The sequence below is a fragment of the Microcaecilia unicolor genome, chromosome 5 (genome assembly GCF_901765095.1).
Source record: "Microcaecilia unicolor chromosome 5, aMicUni1.1, whole genome shotgun sequence".
NCBI lineage: Eukaryota > Metazoa > Chordata > Amphibia > Gymnophiona > Siphonopidae > Microcaecilia > Microcaecilia unicolor.
This window is the reverse complement of record NC_044035.1, coordinates 234358712-234380824: the sequence shown is the minus strand read 5'-3', so window position 1 is coordinate 234380824 and position 22113 is coordinate 234358712. Positions and strand designations below refer to the sequence as shown.

The 22113-nt window shown below is 45.1% G+C and overlaps 1 protein-coding gene across 4 annotated transcripts in view; it reads left to right on the top strand.

The window, feature by feature from the left end:
• Positions 1-22113, top strand: part of LOC115470596 (serine/threonine-protein phosphatase 2A regulatory subunit B'' subunit beta-like) — a 221493-nt gene that overhangs the window by 133614 nt on the left and 65766 nt on the right. The gene's annotated exons all lie outside the window — the stretch shown is intronic.

The window sequence follows — 22113 nt, the reverse complement described above, 5'->3', positions numbered from 1 at the left end:
TTTTTGTAATTCTGTATGGTGTTTCTCACATCCGACTCAAACATCTGCAAACTGTTAAAAATGTGGCAGCAAGGTTTCTTTGTAGAGCCAAAAAATCTAACCACATTACTTTCTTCTTACCCGTCTTCACTGGCTTCCAATCAGCTACCAGATTTTGTTTAAAATTCTCATTTTAATCCATAAAGCCTGGGCCAGCCTTCATATTTGTCAACATTCACTATTCCATATACTCCATCCTGTTTGTTGTGCTAGCTTGATTCTAACAGGTTGATTACCCAACCCTAAGAATGTGCATTGGGAATCTATTCACCATTCTGCCTTTTCTTCCTTTCTCCTAGATTGTGGCATGATCTACCACTGACCAGTCGCCTAGAACTTTCTTTTCTTAAGTTCAAGTCATTTCTTTACAGAGAACTTGGGCGAAGAAAATGATAAAGGGGATGGGACGACTTCCCTATGAGGAAAGGCTAAAGCGGCTAGGGCTCTTCAGCTTGGAGAAAAGGCAGCTGAGGGGAGATATGAGAGAGGTCTATAAAATAATGAGTGGAGTTGAACGGGTAGATGTGAAGCGTCTGTTTACGCTTTCCAAAAATACTAGGACTAGGGGGCATGCAATGAAACTACAATGTAGTAAATTTAAAACAAATCTGAGAAAATCTTTCTTCACTCAACATGTAATTAAACTCTGGAATTCGTCGCCAGAGAATGTGGTAAAGGGAGTTTAAAAAAGGTTTGGACGGCTTCCTAAAGGAAAAGTCCATAGACCGTTATTAAATGGACTTGGGGAAAATCCACTGTTTCTGGGATAAGCAGTATAAAATGTTTTGTACATTTTTGGGATTTTGCCAGGTATTTGTGACATGGATTGGCCACTGTTGGAAACAGGTTGCTGGGCTTGATGGATCTTTGGTCTTTCACAGTATGGCAATACTTATGTACTATGACATATGGTCCCGGTGATGCTTGACTGTCTTCCCTTAGCTGCCCTATTGCTCATGTTTCTATCTTTTGTATGGTATACTTTTGTAAGATGCGTAAACCAGGGGAGGAGCCATCCAGGCCAGTGAACTGACGGAAGAAGGCAGGCTAAAGCCAACCTGAGCGACTGCAAGAAAGAAGCTGCGTACCTACAGTATGACTGGTTCTGAGAACAACATATCATTTAGTTATGCCAGCCCCCTTTCCATGCTCCCTTCCCTCAGGTTTGGAAAAGTACAATTCGTTCAGGTCTTCTTCTCATCTCTCTTCTTAACAAAGCTTTTCACTGCATTTATGGACGTTCTTCATATATTATTTAAAAAAAAAAAAATCACAGGCTCCGATGCTGCAGGCTCTTTTCTTGGACACCGGAATAATAAAAACTTCCTTTTTGGCCGTCTTTCACTCAGCTGAGAGACCCGGAAATCTCTGAGCCAATCACAACACGTTTAGCTCAGCTGTGATTGGCTCAGAGACTTCCGGGTCACTCAGCTGAGTGAAAGACGGCCAAAAAAGAAGTTTTTATTATTCCGGTGTCCAAAAAAAGAGCCTGCAGCATTGAAGCCTGTGATTTTATTTTTTAATAATATATGAAGAACATCCATAAACGCGCCTGACGAGCACTTGGCCATTTTTTCTGGTGAAGACTGCCCATAATGGCCGTGCATGACGAGCACGTGGCCGTTTTTGCCCCCTCCCGATTTAAAAAAAATATATTTTATAAGTTTTCCAAGTCCGCGCAGCCCCAACGAGAAGTACAGACCTCTCGTTAGATTTTCCACCATTTTCCTGCGTTAAGGCAATCAGAAAAGGTTAGTGCATCTCATTACAATGGGGTTTCTACACAATTTGCTCATCTGCATTCCATTTTCGTTAGCTGCTACTGTACTCGGAAAAAGTATTTAGTGCATGCCAGGGCTTACTACTTGCTCGTTAAGGGCTCGTTAAGCTTAGTGCATCTGGCCCTGGATGAGAAAGAGGGATAAAATTTGAGAGGCAAAAAAAATGTATCAGAGGAAGCTGAGAATTAAAAAAAAAAAAAATCAATGTCTTGAGTGGAAGAAATTAAGAAGTCAGGAGGAGAGGAAAACATTGCAAATGGGCAGGAGGCCCTGGCCAATGATTTAAGATATGATAAGGAGCAGAGACTAGGACCACTATGCTTATAAAAATAAAATTATCAGGCATAATGGTAGAGAAATAATTGTATTTTCCATTTATTGATTGCAATGAGTCAGTTTTGGGAATTGACATCTGCTAACTTTCTATTTTTCACTGTACATAAGGAAATGCAACATTTTCTCTTTATCTGGTGTTGTGCTGCATGTACAGTCTGGCGTCTTGAGCTTTCAAGCTAATTGTTGTTTACGTATTTCTACTCTTAGTGACCCTTTTACTAAAGCTTAGTATGCGCTAATGGGAATTTGTGTGCGCTAAGTGCCCTGTGGCCCATAAGTATAAAATACGACGTGCAGCACTTAGTGCTGCTAATTCCATTAGCACTCGCTAAGCGTTAGTGAAAGGACCCCTTAATTTGTGGTCACTTATCCTGTATTTTTGTTTACAGGTGACCAAGGCCAGGTATTCTGTTAGTGTTGATTGTTTGGTGGGACCTGTAGTAGTAGTAATCCAGCTTGCTCAGTTTTCCCAATAAATGTATTGATGCTCTAGGCTCACTGCGATATTTCCAATGCTGCCTTTTCCTAGGAAGGTCCTTGATGCTGTTATGGAACAGTAGATTTGTGTCATACAGGTCCCGAGTGACTTTTGTAGGGTTTTGTATAAATTCATAATATGCTTGCTACTGGTGAGAGGATATGTTGTTGTGTTCCTTAGATTAGTGTTTGTTTTTCTTTTCTTCTCCTCATTGATATAGATTTTGTGATGTTTGTCAATCTCTTTTTAAGTACTGTGTAGTAAATTTTCAAACAAAAAAAACAATATATTAGAGCTGGTTTAAGACTTGTCAGGGGCTCGCGAGAAAAATCTCATTCATTTGGCCTTCAATCTTCAGCATTGGGATGGGCCACCCTTGGCATCTCTGCCAATGTATTTTAAAAATGGCTGCTGAGATTCTCGCGAGACTACAGCAGGAAGTCTTGGCAGCCATTTTGAAAACTCGTGCCGGTCAGAGTAGCGGCAGCAGGCGGGCAGGAAAGAGTGGGGTTCTTTCCTGCCCCCGAAGAAGCCACTAGACCACCAAGGCCCTTCAAGGTAAGGACTGCAGGGGTGGCAGTAGCATGTGTGTGGGGGGGGGGGGGCAGTGGAACATGGGGGGGTGCAGCAGTAGCGTCTGGGGGGGGGGGGGCAGGGGCAGCGGTGGTGGTAGTGGGCGGTCCAGAATACTCTCGGTGCCCGTGAGCCCAGAATACTTTCAGTCCGCCCCTGTTAAGTATCTTTACTTTTTCCCTGAGCAGTTGTGATCCTTTTTAGATATTACGAAGCTGAAAGTTTCTTCTATTCAAGTGGAGGATAATGACTAGTTTTATTATATCAATAATGTAGAGCAGCATATGCATTGCTGAGCCAGTAGCTTGTTTTTTTTAAATCTTTAATCAATTAAAAACAACCTTAATAAAAGCAGAGAATAAGTCCAAAACCCTTTATATAGTAGTTAATATGCCCAACATGTTTCGGCACCGCCTGCTTCACAGGCAAATTTATAACTGTATAATGACAGACAATCCACCTAAAATGTTTATAGGGTTGCAGGTGTAGGGGTCTCCAGCCCCTGATGTAAACTTAAAACAGGCTTCCAGGGGATAAATCAGCTATGAATATTGTCAACCTTTATTAAGGTTGTTTTTAATTGATTAAAGATTTTAAAAACAACTACCGGCTCAGCATATGCTGCTTTGTGTTTTTAATAGTATTGATTTGCAGCATTTGGACCTCTTTTATTTTTCTTACCTTTAATTTTCTTATATAAGGAAGATATTCACACCTAGTGCCTTTCTTTTTTGTTCCTTATTTTCCATTGAGGATTCTACAGCTTTCTTTCCTCCCCCAATTTTATTGTAATCTAGTGGAGTAGAGAATAGCTTTGTTTTTTGTTTTTATTCCTGTTTATATTGTTTCCTCAGTTTGAAAGCATACAGAGCATGCCTTATGGAATTATTTCAAGCCCTTCTATGTGTATTATGTTTAGGTGTCTGTTTCCATATCATCATGCTGATCAATCCATAGACTAGTGGGTTGTGTCCATCTACCAGCAGGTGGAGATAGAGAGCAATCCTTTTGCCTCCCTATATGTGGTCATGTGCTGCCGGAAACTCCCCAGTATATTCTCTATGTCAGCAGGTGGTGGTCACACACAGCAGCAGCTCTGGCTAGGTCTCCAGGCCTAATTCTTAGGTTTTGTTGAGTGCCTGGGGTTGAGGGCTCTTCTTGAGCAAGTGCAAACCTGGTGGTCCCAGGTCCCTCCTTTTCGACCCCCCTCCCACTGGCTCCGTTAAAAAAAAAAAATTTTTTGGACGTCCTTTAAGGGCGTTTATTTCAACGTTTAGATCAGCGTTTATTGCAGCTGCTCACTGGGACACCGGTTCGTTACAGCGAGGAGCAGGTAATTTTTACCTTTTGTAGCAGGCAGGGGTTCCCCAATCGGTCTCCACGTGGCTTATGGCGTCGGAGGGCGAGGGCGCGAAGAATCGCTCCCAGGACCGCATGTGCGCGTCTAGCGGGGATGCGGGGGTTTCAAAGCCTGAATCGCCTTTTGTGGGCGTCAGTTTAGAGCCCAGTCAGTGGTCTGGTTCTTCCTCCGGTGCGGTGGTTTTTCCCGCCTTAAGCGCCCATCCCCCGCTGCTCGTGCCCCCCATTTTGGCCGGCCACTCTGCTTGGACGGCTTCTTCTTGGGCCGCCCTCAAGGTGGGAGACGTTAATGCTATAGTCGCCCTTGATTCGGGTGCCAGCAAGAAAGCGGCCAAAGTTAAGCGCCGTTCTTCCCGCGCGGCTCCTTCTCGGAGTTCGCGCCGGACGCCATTTTGGATGCGCAGCATGTTTCTCCCCCGCTCTTGCAAGCGCCGGTTGAGGGTGCGTCTAGGGCCGTGGCCCAGGCTGCAGAAGTGCACAGTCTGGGGGGTTTCTCCCCTGAGTTTATTTTGCTGCTGCATCAGGCTTTTCTTATGCATAACGCTGCCCCTGCTCCCCTGTCTGATAAAGGGGTTGAGGCCTCAGGAAGCAAACGCCCTCGGGTGGATTTCCAGGCCCTAGAGGACTCTGTCTCCTCTGATGTAGATGAGGGCAGCGTATCTGAGTTCTCCCAACGGTCCTTTGGGAATTCCTTGGAGGAGACGGATTCCCGCTCGGATGGAGCGGATGACCCCTCTGCAACGCGGATCTTTCGCTCAGAGGATTTGCCCAACTTGTTAGTGCAGGCCATGAGCATTTTGAAGATTTCCTCTCCGGAGGACGTCTCTCCCTCAGCCTCTGCTGGCTCTGCCATTATGCTGGGGACGAAGCGCCCACCTAGAATCTTCCACGTGCATGAAGCCATGCACACCTTGATTTCGGCTCAATGGGATTTCCCAGAAGCGAGCCTTAAAGTGGCTAGGGCTATGTCCCGCCTCTATCCTCTGCCTGAAGGCGAACGGGAGGCCTTTCTTTGGCCTACCGTGGACTCCTTAATCACTGCGGTGACTAAGAAAACGGCATTGCCGGTGGAAGGTGGCACGGCCCTAAAGGACGCCCAAGACAGAAGATTGGAGGCGGCTTTAAAGTCGTCTTTCGAGGCGGCTGCTTTAAGTTTGCAGGCCTCAGTTTGTGGCTCCTATGTGGCCAGGGCGTGCCTGACGATTGTGCAGCGGGCTTCCCCCTCGGATCCTTCCTTGAGGGCTGGCCTACTTGGCAGACTTGCTGTATGATGTCTTGAGAGCCTCGGCTAAAGGTATGGCTCAGACAGTCTCTGCTCGGCGCTGGCTTTGGCTGAAGCATTGGTCTGCTGACCACGCCTCTAAGCCTCGCCTGGCTAAGTTGCCTTTTAAAGGCAAGCTGCTTTTTGGGGTCGAGCTGGACAAGATTGTGACCGATCTCGGCACGTCCAAGGGCAAGAGGTTACCAGAGGTCAGGGCTCGGGCCAGTGGTGCCCGTCCCGGTTCCTCCAAAGGATGGTTTCAGGAAGCCTATCGGTATCGCCCGGGCAAGTCGGGCTCCTCTGCCCCCTCTTCCTTCAAGAGGAACTTCTCCTCCAAGCAGCATTCCTTGCGCAGAGACCGCCGTCCCGGAGGTGCGTCCTCCGGTCCTCCCCCAGGGTCTCGTACCCAATGACGGGGCCCTGGTCCATGGCCCAGAGCAGATTGGAGGACGCCTATCCTCGTTTCTGGGCGAGTGGACCAGGGTAACTTCAGACGCTTGGGTGCTGGAAGTCATCAGAGACGGCTACAAGCTAGAGTTCTGCCGACCCTTAAGAGACGGGTTTGTGCACTCTCCCTGCAAGTCTCCGGTCAAAGCTGTGGCAGTGCAGCAGACTTTGGACAATCTGATCCGCCTGGGTGCGGTTGTTCCGGTGCCAGAAGATCAGCTTGGCAAGGGACGTTACTCCATTTTCTTTGTGGTACCAAAGAAAGGAGGTTCTGTGCGGCCTATCCTCGACCTCAAAACTGGTCAATCGGGCCTTGAAAGTTCGGCACTTCTGAATGGAGACTCTCCGCTCTGTTATAGCGGCAGTGAAGGCAGGGTAGTTCCTGGCATTCTTGGACATCAAGGAAGCTTACTTGCATATTCCCATTTGGCCTCCTCATCAACGCTTTCTGCGTTTTGCAGTCCTGGGCCGACACTTCCAGTTCAGAGCCCTCCCATTCGGGTTGGCTACGGCTCCGCGGACCTTCTCCAAAGTAATGGTGGTCATCGCGGCCTTCCTACGAAAGGAAGGAGTACAAGTCCATCCTTATCTGGACGACTGGTTGATCCGAGCCCCCTCTTATGCAGAGTGCGGCAGAGCTTTAGACCGGGGGATTGCTCTTTTGAGCTCCCTGGGGTGGATCATCAACTGGGAGAAAAGCCAGCTGCGCCCGACTCAGTCCCTGGAGTATCTGGGAGGTCGTTTCGACACCCAAGTGGGCGGAGTGTTCCTGCCAGACAATCGGATTGTCAAGCTTCAGGCTCAGGTGGACCAGTTCCCTAGTAGCCACATAGGGCTTGGGACTATGTGCAGCTGTTGGGCTCTATGACGGCCACGATGGAAGTAGTGCCCTGGGCCAGGGCCCATATGAGACCTCTACAGCACTCTCTGCTGCAGCGATGGACTCCAGTGTCGGAGGATTACGCTGTGCGCCTTCCCTTGGATCCAGCGGTGCGCAAGGCGCTGGGCTGGTGGCTGAGGACAGACAAGCTGTCCGCAGGGATGCCTCTTTTGACCCCGGAGTGGGTTGTCGTCACGACGGACGCCTCGTTGACGGGCTGGGGAGCCCACTGTTTGGGAAGGACAGCGCAGGGCCTCTGGTCTCCTGCAGAGGCAAAGTGGTCTATCAACCTCCTGGAACTCAGAGCCATTCGGTTGGCGCTTTTGGAGTTTCTCCCGGTACTGGTGCTGAAGCCAGTATGGGTCCTGTCTGCCATGGCCTATGTCAATCGCCAGAGAGGTACCAAGAGTGCCCCTCTAGCCAAGGAGGCCATGAATCTATGCCAGTGGGCGGAAGCGAACCTGGAACAGCTGTTGGCGGCCCACATTGCGGGAGTCATGAATGTCAAGGTGGACTTTCTCAGTCACCATACCTTGGATCCCGGAGAGTGGCAGCTATCAGCTCAGGCGTTCTTGGACATCACGAAGCGCTGGGGCCAGCCGAGCATGGATCTGATGGCGTCATCGGCCAATTGCCAAGTGCCGCGCTTTTTCAGCAGAGGACGGGACCCTTGATCTCTGGGAGTAGATGCTCTTCTCCAATGGTGGCCGACACAAGAGCTTCTCTATGTGTTCCCGCCCTGGCCCATGTTGGGCAGGGTGCTAGACCGGGTGGCAAAGCATCCCGGTCGGATAATCCTGGTGGGTCTGGACTGGCCCAGACGTCCCTGGTATGTGGACTTGATCAGGCTCTCGGTGGACGGCCCTCTGCGGCTGCCAGCGGTGCGGGGCCTGTTGCATCAGGGTCCTGTGGTGATGGAGGATCCCTCCCCCTTTGGTCTTACGGCCTGGCTCCAATTTTGTCAGTGTTGGCGTTCCTGCAAGAAGGTCTGGAGAAAGGCTTGTCGCTCAGTTCCCTTAAAGTCCAGGTAGCGGCTCTGGCTTGCTTCAGGGGTCGTCTGAAGGGTGCTTCCCTGGCCTCGCAGCCAGATGTGGTGCACTTTCTCAAGGGAGTTAATCACCTTCGCCCTCCTGTGCGCTCGGTGGTGCCTGCGTGGAATCTCAATCTAGTGCTAAGAGCCTTGCAGAAGCCGCCGTTTGAACCCTTGTCGAGGGCATCTATGAAAGACCTGACGTTGAAAGCAGTCTTTTTGGTGGCTATCACTTCAGCCAGACGAGTTTCCGAGCTCCAAGCGCTATCATGTCGGGAACCCTTCCTGCAGTTCACTGAGGCAGGAGTGTCTATTCGCACGGTGCCTTCCTTCCTGCCCAAGATTGTTTCTCGTTTCCATGTGAATCAGCAGCTCTGCCTACCCTCCTTCCGCAGGGAGGACTACCCAGAGGAGTATTCTGCTCTCAAATACCTAGATGTGAGACGAGTCATCATCAGATACTTGGAAGTGACCAATGATTTCCGAAAGTCGGATCATCTGTTTGTGCTGTTCGCAGGTCCTCGTAAGGGTCTGCAAGCATCCAAGCCTACAGTGGCACGATGGGTCAAGGAAACCATTGCAGCAGCTTATGTGGCCGCGGGGAAGTTGCCGCCTATCCAGCTGAAGGCTCACTCCACTAGAGCACAGGCGGCCTCGATGGCAGAGGCCGGGTCCGTCTCCTTGGAAGAGATTTGTAAGGCGGCAACTTGGGCATCGGCTCATACCTTCTCCCGTCATTACCGCTTGACTGTGGCTGCTCAGGCGGAGGCCCGGTTTGGAGCTTCAGTGTTGCGGTCAGGGATTTCTATGTCCCGCCCTGGGTGAGTACTGCTTCGGTACATCCCACTAGTCTATGGATTGATCAGCATGATGATATGGAAGGTAAAATTATGTATCATACCTGATAATTTTCTTTCCATTAATCATAGCTGATCAATCCATAGCCCCTCCCAGATATCTGTACTGTTTATATTCTGGTTGCATTTCAGGTTCAAGTTTAGTCTTCAGTTCCTGTTCAGGAGGATCTTCGTGTTCAAGTTTTTTTCGATGGAATTCTTCTGGAGTTGAGACGATTTTGTGTTACAGTGAGCTGCTGCATTCCTCTCCCCTCCGTTTTACGGGGCTGGATTGAGACCTAAATTCTGCCGACGCTCCCTCCCACTTCGTGCGGCAGTAGGGTAGCATTATATCCTCCCGCGGTTGCGGTCGCAGGATAAGCCAGATCCCCCGCATCGGCGGGTGTGGTGTCCCTCCCCCGCTCCGCGGGGTTGAGCTGGACGGATTCCCCTCCCCCACTTGTGTGGGGATGACCTGGGTTGATTCCCCTCCCCCGTTTCGGCGGTGGTGAGCTGGGCAGAGTGTCCCTTTGTGGGTGTAATTCTTTAAGTGCTGAGTCCTGCGGATGGAGCTTTGATATCGACATACTGAGGAGTTTCCGGCAGCACATGACCACATATAGGGAGGCAAAAGGATTGCTCTCTATCTCCACCTGTTGGTAGATGGACACAACCCACTAGTCTATGGATTGATCAGCTATGATTAATGGAAAGAAAATTATCAGGTATGATACATAATTTTACCTTTGTACATGTATGTGACCAAGAGAATAGAGAGGAGAGGCAATTTGAAAGCAGCAATTCTCTAACTGCTATGTTTCAGAGCATCAAAGTTTCTATGCAGCAGAACTGAAACTGCGTCTTCCATAGAAGTGTATTGGGTCAGTTTATGAGGGGTTGGAGTGTGGGGAGTCTATTTCTCGGGAACTCCCGGTCTGATCTGGGCTATTGTTAAACTTGATATGTCCATTGTTGTTTTGGGTTTTTTTTTTTGGGGGGGGGGGGGTATTTTTCCACCCATGCCAAATTTCGTCCTGCTCTGTAAAGTTTTCTGAGTTATTTTGGTCTCAGACAGATGACCAAACAATCCCAGTCCCTTATGTATAATTCATTTCCAACATCCTTTGAGCTTGAAATAAATAGTCCTAGCATCAATCTACTCTGCCTTATAAAGAGGCGCAAAAAATGTTTTAATACTCTGGGAGAGGAAGTGACATCAGCGTCTCAAATGGTAGCCTGAGATTAGGGCTCCATCCCAGTGAAAATAAAGTCATTATTCATTGGAGCACTTGCCTCTAATTAGTGTATCTATCTGGATTAGCAGTATGGAGGGTGGGGTGTTGGGGATTGCATTCAGGAATGAGGAGTTATGGGGCTCAGTTGCATCCTTTGGGAAAATTTGGTGTTTGTGCACTGAACGCTGCTTGCTGCTGCTTGTGAGTAAGATGGCACCGATATTGTCAGATGAATCAGAGGGGGGGGGGGGGGGCTGCAGCACCAATGCAGAGCACACAGGCTTCCTAACCAGACTCGCAGGATCACCAGGTCGAAGCTTAGAGTTCTGGCTTGTCAGACAGGAGACAAAATCAGCATCAGATGACATCAAGCAGGAGATCGGGTCCATCAGAGAGTGCCAAGAAAAGATTGAGCAGAGGGTGGTGCAATGCGAGATTCTAGTGATTCTTTTCAGTGGGATATTCAGGGGCTATGGTATAAGGCAAAGGATCTAGAGAATGGGTCCCACCGGAATAATATATGGGTTCGAGGTATACCGGAGGATACTCCTTACAGAGACTGTGTTTCTTTGATCCAGGTCTTAGTGACATATATCTTGAGCCAAGATGGCGGAGACAGAGGTGAGCTCGTTGCTTTGGGCCCGTGGAAATATAAACATGTTTGGGATATTATAGCCTGTATACTAAAGATTATGGGCAGAAACGGCATACTCTTGCTTTGGCTTGCTCCAAAGGAAACGTTAAATAGAAGGGATTGACTGTTGAATATTCGGACTTTTCTTTGGTCACACTCGAGGTACAAATTCTGTGAAGTTACTTTTTCTGAGGTCGGAACAAATTAAATATAAACTTCTCTTCCTGGGTGGACTATTGTTTACAGTTCAGGGAATTCATTACAAAGCACACAAGGCTGCAAAAGTGTGGAAACAGCTTTTAGAACTAAAGGTGGATAATGTCCCAGAGGAGATCTGTCTGGCCCAAGGGGGTCCTAAATCAGCACCTGTTTCATCTGCATGGAGGCATCCGGATAAAAGGCGCAGGCTCTCTAGGTTGTTGGATTCTTCAACCAGATCTCACGATAAAAAGTTCATCAAAAATTAGTGGACATTGCCTGGACTAGTGCACTGTTAATTATCATACATATCTCCTGAATATGTATTGTTGATGCCTTTTTTTTCCTGAGTTTTCTGAATTTTGGTTTTGGTGATGGGTAATGTGGGTACAGGGGGTCTTGTACTGCTATGGATAACGCTGGGACGCTGACAGGTATTACCTTCATGGGTTTTTCATTACATTAGGGAGTGGTGGGTGGAGGGTCTTGGGGAGTGGGGGGGTGGGTGAGAGATGGGGAGGGCAGGTTTGTGTAGGTATAATGAGGTCCTGTTGGTATTACGCATGTTTTCTTTTTATAGGTGATGGGTAAGAGATTCTTAAGAATGGGTACCTGTAATGTAAGGGGCTTAAATTCCCTGCGTAAGAGAGAGCTGCTGTACAAGGAACTAAGTCGGCTTCGATTAGATGTAGCCTTTGTCCAGTAGACCCATTTTAATAAAAGAGGAGAGAAGCTTCTTAAACATAAACATTATTCTCAAATATATTGTGGTTTCTTAGGGGCAGGGAAGAAAAGAAGTGGAGTTGCTATTTTGATCCATAGTAATTTACATTTCTCCCTAGTGGAGGAGTTTGATGGGGAAGGTAGAACTCTTACGGTGATTTGTGACTTGTATGGTGAGCGAGTGACTCTGGTTAACATTTATTCTCCTAGTGAACATCAAAATATTTTTTTGGAAGGGAGTTTATGAGCTTATAGAAATTAAAACCCAGGATCGATTAGTTGGGGGAGATTTTAGCTTTACAACTAATCCATCATTAGATAGAATGCCCTGTAGGCAGGGGCTTTTGACTGAAACTCCTCAGGCATTTCAGAAAATGGTTAAAGGCTTTAGTTTACTTGATCTCTGGCGTACAGAGTATCCTACCAAGAGACAATTTTCTTTTCATTCTGCCGTACATGACAGCTATGCAAGGTTAGACCATATTATGGGTGATTCATATTGGATTGAAAGATTGTTAAAAGACATCACTATTGAACCTGTCACTTAGTTTGACCATGCACCTGTGTGTTGAGAGGTTCTTTTTACTACTGAGTTGACGAAAGGCAGAACGATTTGGAGACTTAATGATAGTGTGTTACATTATAGGAGGGTCAGGGAAGATGTGCAAAGGGAGCTAGATCAGTATTTTCTGATTAATGACTTATCATATATTCAGATTTCTATGCTATGAGAGGGTATGAAGTTTGGGATAAGGGGAGCCCTCATAAAATGGGGGTCTAGGAAAAGGAAAGAATGGAGAAAGTATATTGATTTCCGAAATAAAGGAAGTGGAAAGTCATCTCCATAGGTGGGGTAAGTGGAAAAATATGAAATTGTTACAATCTTTAAGGCTAGCAGGCATAGAATTTCAGATCCACCTAGCACAACGACGTTGTTTTCAATATGGGGATGTCAGGGCGTCTTCTTGCTTGGCATCTTAAATGCCAAGATCATTCCCAAATTTTGAAAATTAGAAGGGATAAGGGTGATATTCTTTTTAAGGAAGATCAAATTTAAAGTAGGTTTTCAGAATTTTATAAGCAGTTCTATGCTAGGGATGGAACTATAAAGGATAGGGATATTACAACATACTTGGGGAATATCACTTTGCCCAGTTTTAGTACTGAAGCGCAGCAAGAGGTGGATGCTGATTTCACTAAGGAGGAGGTGGAGAGGGTCATTAAGACTCTTCCAAATGGAGAGGCACCAGGCCTAGATGGATTTGCCAACTGTTTCTGTAAGATGTTTAATAACATGATTGCACCGGTGTTGGCTAGATATTTTAATTCACTGTGCAATGAGTCTGTCATCCCACAATATTCTAATACAGCAGGAATTACTATTTTATGTAAACCAGGATGGGACAGCACTCTGTGTGGTTCTTATAGACCTATTTCATTTATCAGTGTGGAGTTTAAAACTTTAGCAAAATTACTATGGTAGAAGTACGGAAATGCAGATGCCGCAAATCCGGACCACTCAAGAATCTGGACCCTTTAAATTTACCTTCCGACTGCCTGAGAATCCGGACTCCCCCTCCACCCATACAGCTTCCCTTCTTCTGTTTCTGGCCCTGGGTGCTTGCTTTTCTCACTCTCCCAGGCCCCCCATGGCTATGCTGCCCCTCCCCTTCCCCCCCCCCCCCCCCCCCAGCCATGCCTGCTTGCTCTTTGTTACCTTTCCTGAAGTCTTCAGTGCTGCAGCACCAGTGGCAGCCTTACTCACTGGCTGCCTCTGGCGTGCAGTGGGCCTTTTCCTTTTGACCATCCTGCCCTTCCAAGAACAGGAAGTTACATCAGAAGGAGTGAGATGGGTCATAGGGGAAAAGCCTGGTGCATGCTGGAGGTAGCCAGTGAGTAAGGCTGCTGCTAGCGCTGCAGCACTGAAGACTTCAGGAATGGTAACAAAGAGCAAGTGGGCAGGGAGTGGGGGGAAAGACGCCGGACCATGGGGGGGGGGGGGGCCTGGAATAGGGGCTGGCTGCTGGGTAAATCATGATAAAACAAGTACTGCCTGAGAATCTGGAAAGTCCAAAAATCCAGACTGACCCAATCCCCGAAGAGTCCGGATTTTTGTACTTCTACTTTAGTTAATCGTTTGGCGTTTTGGCTCCCCGCAGTGATTAACCCAGACCAGGCTGAGTTTGTGTCAGGGCAGTAAACTATGGACAACATTAAACGAATATTGCACATCTCCTGGGCGATGAACTCTGAGAATATAACAGCTATGCTTTTAGCGGTGGATGCAGAGAAAGTGTTCGACAGGGTGTATTGGCCATTTATGTTTGAGGAATTGATGACATTTGGAATGGTTGAGGGATTTTGCACTTGGTTAAATGCATTGTATACTAAACCAAAAACTTGCATCAAAATTAATGGGACATATGCTTCTACTTTTGAATTGGGTAGGTGAACAAGACATGGTTACCCTCTCTTGCCTCTGTTATTCGCTATGGAGCCTCTTTCATAGCATGTTCGAGCTAATCCAGACAGGGGAGTTTCTGTTAGAAATACTACTTATAACATCATTGATGTTTTGTCTTTGACCCGTCCACACATTACTCTTCGGATGCTTATACAAGAAATGAGGAAGTATGTAGTGCTTCGGGCTTTAAGGCCAATATTGATAAGACTGAGACACTTATTCTTATAATAGCTCAGGAGGAAATTGTTCATATGAAAGCAAATTTTCCCTTTAAGTGGGTGGTTCAGCATATTAAATATTTGAGGGTAAAGCACTGTTATATGAGTTGTCATACCATGCTAATTATGTTCCTTCAATTGCAAGATTGAAGCTGATCTTAGGGAATGGAATAGAGGTACTTATTCGTGGCTAGGTAGAATTGCAGTTTTGAAAATGAACATTCTCCCTAGGTTTTTATACTTGTTTTAATCCCTTCCAGTCCGCTTAGTGCTGAAATGCTTGAGACGTGGCAAAGGCTGTTGTCTAAGTTTGTATGGAGAAGTAAAAGGCCTAAAGCAACAAAAAGAGGGGCACAAAACTCTTTTGTTTTCTTTTGAAGTAAAAGGCCTAGAACAGTGATGGCCATGCTTATGAAGCATAAAGAAATGGGAGGTCTGGTTATTCCAGATTTGAAGTCCTACTATGCTGCAGCTCAGTTGAGGCATGTTTGGGACTGGAAGCCTACTAAGATCTCTAAACCATATGTTCAAATAGAGCAATTCTTCTTACAACAATTCCCGCTTTATGGGGTTCTGTGGAGATCCTGGTTATCAATGTTGTTGGCAGAGCTTAATAACCCTATGCTTAAACATATTTTACAGCTTTAACATAAGGTGACTTGTCCACTATATGGGAAAAACTGGAGATCTTGGTTTATTCCTCTGGCACTTAAGTTGGGAGGTGGTATGTTCACTTGTGATCAACAGATTGCAGCTTGGGCTGACAGGGGACTCAAATATATTCATGAACTGTATGAGGATGGTAGCATGAGATCTTTTGAATCTTTGTGTGGAATAGTCACTCCAAAATTTGGACTTTTACAGTTATCTACATTGCCTTTCCACAGACCTCTACCAAGGAATTATGCAGAGGAAACATTGACCACTAGAGGACTTGTAGGATCAACTAGATGTTTCTAGAGGCCTGATATCAGGACTTTATAACATGATTAAGAAATAAGGTTTCCAGAAATTTTATTACATGGTTGCTTGGGAACGGGAACAGGGGAATGTAATGTCAGATTTAACATGGGAATTAATGGTGCATGGTGCACACACTTTCTCTATTTCAGCTTGGATTAAAGAAAATGGGGTGAAAACACTGATGCTCTGGTATGTCACACCACAGGTTTTGCACAAGAGGGGCTTGAAGGCAGAACCCCTCTGCTGGAAAGAATGTGGGACAGTGGATACCCTATTACATTTGTGGTGGAACTGTCCATTTTCTAAGGATTTCTGGACATTTATACAATCTGTTCTACATAATACTCTGGGGATCTGATGAGCTCTGAACATTGATATGTGCTTATTGAATTATCTGAACATTGGTATGTGCTTATTGAATTGCTATCTGGAGACCCTTGAATACACTACTAGAATGATGAAGTGCTGCATTTATGCAGCTAGATTTGTAATGGTTACCGAGTGGAAATCACAGCTACCATTTTCCACCACAAGGTGGTGACAGATTACGATATGTTGTCTTGATGGAGAAGTTGACAGCCCTCTCAGGACAAGATGGACAGATTTGCATTGGTTTGGACTTTGTTTTAGAACTGTTTGGCAGCATAATCTGTTTGGAAGGGAGGGTGGAGGAGGAAGGAGAATTTGGGAAGGGTGAATGAGATGTATTCTTAACTGGTTTATGTGGCAGTTACCTGTTTATTACGCTTTTTTTTTTCAATAAAATTTTAAGATTAAAAAAAAAGTTTAAATGCACCTGTTTCTATAGTAGTAGTCACTGTTTCCCCTCTTTGTGTAATTGAAATATTGATTTCCCTAGCCATGTCTTAGTTACATTTACCAAGATTATCTGATTTATTACTAAACTTGAGCAATCTGAATTTATAAAAGGAAAAATCTTTTTTTATATACTCACTAATACAATTTATGCTATTTGCATGGTAATAAATTACTAAAATAGTGATTTATTTGCTGGTGGTCAATATCAGGCTACTTTGTTTTTTCTTTGTTTAATTGATTTTCTATTAAAATATTTTTGGCTATGTCTGCTTTTCTTTATTTTCTGCACAAATAATGGTATTTCCTTTTACATTAATTTCTACTTGTGATAAATCAGTAGGTTTTCTAAAAAGGGATTTTAAAGCTGATTAGTCTCCTGCTACAATTAAAAGCCATATCTGACTATTGGAAAACTTTATTTCTTAATTATTCTTTAAAAGAAATCAGGATTACAGCTAGGTGCATAGATATTTCCCAATATCATAGTACATCCCTGTGTAACTACTTTTAAATAAAATAAATCTACCCCTTAGATCTATAACTGTACCTGAAAGGATTTACTACATAACTAGTGGAACCCAGCCCATTTCCTCAACAATGAAACAGGCCCTAGGAAGGCTCTCTTGTAAGCAATTTTTTGTCTCTCCCATGCCCTCCCCTCCATGTCCAGCGATTCTCCTCTTCCCTGCCCTCCCATCCGTGTCCTGCGATTCTTTTCTCTCCTGTCCTCTCCTCCCATCCTATCCATGTCCATCGATTCTGCCCTGTCCTGCCCTCCCCTCGATGTTTGTTTCCCATATACTACATAATATGGCAAACCCTTCCTTGGCTATCTCTGAAAATATAATATTTTGCCAACCCAACTTTTTTTTTTTCAATTTATATTTAACTAGTGAAAAAGGCCCATTTCTGACAGAAATGAAACGGGCGCTAGCAAGGTTTTCCTCGGAGTGTGTACGTTTGAGAGAGTGTGTGTGAGAGTGACTGTGTTAGAGAAAGAGAGTGAATGTGCGAGTGTGTGTGTGAGACACAGAGAGAGTGAGACTGGGTGCGAGTGTGTCCATGAGAATCAGAGTGTGTGGCAGGGGCCCCTGCCTCCCCCCTCCCTCCGAGTTCCAGATGCCCTTCCAGTTTCAGTGTCCCCCCCACCCTCCCTCAGAGTTTCAGGGTTCCCACCCTTTCAGTTCCATGGTCACCTTCCCTCCCGCCCAGGTCCATAGTCCTCCTCCCCTTCCCTACCAGTTCCACGGTCCTGTCCTCTCCCTTCCTCCCTCCCTCCCTCTGAGGTGCTTAGGGGGGGGGGGGGTTGCTATTTGATGTCAACCTAAGGAGACACTGCTTCTGGCGTCCACCAGCTAAGTCCTGTCCTGACCCACAGCCAGCTGGAGCTCCCTCATACTCTTTCAGTGACACACATTGATAGGCAACGGCGGGGCTGACGCAGCCACGGGCACTTACCTGGAGAAACTTTGTATTGTTGACAAATGTTCTGAAAATACAGAGTTTAAAATTGCAGTTTCTACCAGGTAGAATAATTTTTAAAGCTGTTTTAGTGATATTTAATTTAGATTTCATGATATTCATATGTACAGATGTGAAGGTTTCAAATAAATGAAAATGGTGTGCATTAAGAAACCAAAAACAAAAACCTTTTGTCCTTTACCCCTAGTAAAAAAGGCCCGTTTCTGACACAAATGAAACGGGCGGTAGCAAGGTTTTCCTTGGAGTGTGTATGTTTGGGTGAGTATGTGTGAGATTGACTGTGTGTGAGAGAGAGAGAGTGAATGTGTGAGTGTGTGTGTTTTTTTTGTGTGTTTGTTGCTTGTGTGGAAGGTTGTTTTTTCTTTCTTTGTGTGTGTTTGTGTGTGTGTGTGGGGGGGTGGGGTGTAGCTCCTGTAAGCACTTGGGAACCTGCCTGCCAAGTCGTTAATATGCCTGTGTTTTGGTGAGCTGTGTTTGCAAATGTGAACTGCATGTGTATTTGTCAGCATTCCTTGTTCTGTGGAAGGCTGCGTTTTGATGTGTTTTTTTGGGGGGGTGGGGAGGAAGTTCCTTTAAGCACTTGGGTACCTGCCTGTGAAGTCGTTAATGTGTGTTGTGGATAGCTGTGTTTGCTTGTGGTTGGGGGGAGTGTGTCTTTGGAAGCCCCTGTAAGCACTTGGGAACCTGCCTGCTTGCTGTTTTTATCTCCATTTGTATTTGTCTGGTTTTCTGGTTGTGTGGAAGTCTGCGTTTAGATTTTGGTTGGTTTGGGGGGGGCAAGGGGGTGCAGACGTCGAGTGAGTGGTTAGTTTTGTGTGGGTGGTCGTTTCTTAGGGTGGCTGCACATACCGGGAGCAGGAGCATGGGCATCCAAATAGTTTTGTCCTTCCAGCGACGTTCCTCATTTCTGTGTGCTGCACAGAAAGTGACTGGGTTGTGCTGCTGAGTCTCCTCGGAAGAGAAAAAAAACGTCAGTGTGCTTGGTTTTGAGTGTGTGGGAATGACAGCTGTGTTGGGGAGTGGAAACAGATTAACCAATGGGCTTCCTTGCTCGTGTGTAGTAATCGTCGTGCACCATGGCCGGAGTCGGAGAGGAGAGGGAGGGCGGTTGAACGGTGAGCGAGCGGCTGCGGGAGGGTGGGTGAAGGGGACTGTGGGTGGGGGGAAGGTGTCCAGTGCCGATTTTGGTTGGTTGTGAGTGTATGGGAATGACGGCTGCATTGGGGAGTGGAAACAGAGATTACCCAATGACAATCCGATTTGTTGATTGTCATTGCTCCGCCCTCAACGTCATCACGTTGTGATGCGGGGGCGGGGCAGACACTCATGCGATCTTGCAACTACACATTTAGAACGTTGGAGGTGCCTTTTATATATAGAGATATCTCCCAGATACAAGTAATGTGTGACTTATGGTCTGCAAGATTTTATACCATTTGACTGGTAAATTAATACCTCATGTATTCCAGGAGAGAGACCATAACCCATTTGTCCTTGAGACTTCAAGGACAAACTCATCATTTACGGGTTGTAAATATGGCTCAGGATCCCAGCCCACACCCTGGCCACAAGAGAACTTGTGCATAAAGATGCTGTTTGGCATTGCATAACACAACACAAAATAATCCTCAACAGCTGTCAGATTGAATCCCTCTAGTAAAACTTTTCTTTTATCATTTTATCCATTTTACCCTCCTTACGTTAATTGCCCAACCTTTACACATGCTCACTTTCTGTAGGTGTGAGGTGCATTTAAATATATGGAAGGCTGCCACAGTCATCACCGTTTGCTTTTTATATAATCAGCTAAAACACTCATGTATGTTCTTTCATCTATGGAAACAGCATTCATAAAAATATGTTCTAACAATAGTCTTCCCAACTCAAACCAGTGCTTCAGAAGCTGCCAAGACTCCAGTTTGTCTTATCAACAAATCAGGCCATCAGCTTCTGGGCAGTAATCCATGAATGTGCTCCAGCCTTTACAAAGCCCCTCGTGCATTGCAATTGCAGCCCTTATCAAATAACAAGGATTTAAAACGGAGTCTAAATCAGAGAAGTAAGTCTGGACCAAACAGATGTAACTCTCATTGCGCATTTACCATCAAGTTTGTGAACGTGCTTAAAAATGTGTTGCCATCTTATAGACTTCTCTCTCTCCATTTGTTTTGTCACAGTGGAGACAGGGGAGGAATGATGTACCCCAAGATTTACCTGTGACTTTAAAGTGAATGGTAATTGTAAAAGCCACCGAACTCCAGTTTCCATTCCCCATTGTAGAAGACAAAATCACATGCACCATACCATTCTCCACAGCCAAATCAGTTTGATAGAATGACGTCAAATGTAGACTAGCACAGCATTGTATTCTCCACCAATACACAGTCAAACAAATGCTCCAAAAATAGCAAAATTTCCAGGTTCTCCCAGTCAACAAATCTTTCTAAATTTCATTATCCCAATGATCCTTTGCAAACTTCCAGCTTCTGCTATTTTGTACCAGTAATTCTTAAGTAGCAAGTTTTTTAAAAATATACAATTTTGAAAGTCTTCCTAAGAGTTCTCTGTTAAGATAGACTTCATACACATATAAATCTTAGAGCGCATGTGATTTCACATTTCATCACTTGCTTGAGTTGGGTGCTGTGTCTTGTTCAATTTTTCTTAAGAACGTATTAACCTCCATTGCATTAGCCAAAATCATAATATTGCCATCATACAAAAGTTAAAGCATGAGATATTGCAAAGTAAATGTCTTCCACCAGTTTGCTACATATTATTTTTTATTTTCTGCCCCAACTTAACTGATTTCTCCATTTGGTGCTTCTCCAGTTATTCATCTAAAGCCAGTTCATGTTGCAGCCACCATTCCAAAAATACCTGAAAATTTCTGTTCCATTATAGATTCTGATTTCTTCTTCTGGATCTGTTTTTCTAAATCACCCAATTTCTCTTCATAGACACTGATCACTACTTTTAGTTTAGTTATCTCTAATTCTGGTAAGGGTAATGGGATTTGATATGCCGCTTTTCTGTGGGACAATCAAAGTGGTTTACATTTATTATATGCAGGTACTTTCTCTGTTCCTAGCGGTCTCACAATTTAAGTTTTATACCTGGGGCAATGGAGGGTTAAGGGACTTCCCCAGAGTCTCAAGGTTTAGTTAATCTTCTACAGTAGATATTCGCTGTTCAACAGTAGATATTCACTGTTCAACCTCAGACTTGTTTTCAAATTTTATATAGCATATTAGGAGTGACTGCTTCTACCGTACAGTTTTCCTAGCCACAGAATCTGTGTGATAATTGATCAACATCTTGCTTGCCATATGGAATAACACCAGATACCTCCACTATCTTAGTGATAATAGGCATCACTTTCTATACTTTTCCTGAATTTTGTAGCTGTCACTGAGGGTTTTTTTCCACTATCTTAGTGATAATAGGCTTCACTTTCTATACTTTTCCTGAATTTTGTAGCTGTCACTGAGGGGTTTTTTTTGTTGTTTTTTTTTTGTGTATGTATTAGATACTTTCTGTGTTCTACTGCTTTATCTCCCAACTATTTGAGCCCAGATTTTGCTGGTTAAATGTCTAGATGAATGCAGATGAGAGGGGCAGCCCTCAGAGCAAGGGAGAAGTGTTGTCTCTTGTTTGCCATATCATGTGATTTCAGAAATGTTTTATAGTATATTCCCTGAATTGTACCTTTTAATACAGCATATATGTGTTCTGATTCTGAGAAATGGCCATATAAATGGCGTACCGAATTTCTTTAGAACCGGAATGCACCCCTGCTTTCAGGGGCCTCATGAAAATCCATGGATGTTGACCAGTACAGTGACCCGATGCAAGCACTGCACGCTGTTAGGTTTGAGTCTGAGTCCCTTGAATCACTGAGGATAAAGTCCCAGCATTTTTTTAATTAAAGTGCACAGCACTGTCCACACACATATTGTGTTTTGTCAATTTTTTGGCACTTATAGTCGAGTTGAGACAAGAAATGCAATATGGAACAGAGATGGGGTGATGGGATGAAGCATGCTGAGTGACTGGAGAATAGCTTAGATAGAACAGCAGCATCTAGAGATTGAAATTCAAGGTGTACATATAGTTGGTTTCAAGGGCAGCCAAAATTTGTGGCTTCCGAATTACAGGAGGGTGGAATTTAATCATGAAAGTTCCTGTTGGCTACAAATATAGCCAGTTGTGCCTCAACTTCAGCTCTTCTCAAATGGTAGGAGTATAGCAATCAAGCTGAGCTACAGTAAAAGCTGAGGAAAAGTAAGGCCAAAAAAGTGCTTGGATATTGAAAAAGATTGCATGTCATTGTTGTAATTTTAATATTCTTTCTCTT